This window comes from Bison bison, unplaced genomic scaffold (genome assembly GCF_000754665.1).
Source record: "Bison bison bison isolate TAMUID 2011002044 unplaced genomic scaffold, Bison_UMD1.0 scf7180017864085, whole genome shotgun sequence".
NCBI lineage: Eukaryota > Metazoa > Chordata > Mammalia > Artiodactyla > Bovidae > Bison > Bison bison.
In genome coordinates, this window is record NW_011494657.1 from 356,980 (window position 1) to 357,211 (window position 232).

At 60.3% G+C, this 232-nt stretch overlaps 1 protein-coding gene across 1 annotated transcript in view; it reads left to right on the plus strand.

Moving 5' to 3' along the window:
* PCOLCE (procollagen C-endopeptidase enhancer) overlaps positions 1-232 on the plus strand; it is a 5,522-nt gene that overhangs the window by 399 nt on the left and 4,891 nt on the right. The window lies entirely within an intron of this gene.

Consider the following 232-nt stretch of genomic DNA (forward strand, 5'->3'; position numbering starts at 1 on the left):
CCCCCTCATGGAACCTGAGAGCACCAAGACCTTGAACTTGCCTGGTGGCTGGACGTCAGGATTCCAGGAGGGAACTGAAGATGGTGGGGGGAAGAGGGGAGCGCAAGGGAGAGATTTGGGAGTCAGACACTCAAGCTGTTAGCTGGAAGTAGAGAAGGGCAAAGGTTGGGAGCGCAGGGCCCTGGCTGCCTCATCCCCCACCCCTTCCCAACCCACCCCCTGTCATGGCCTC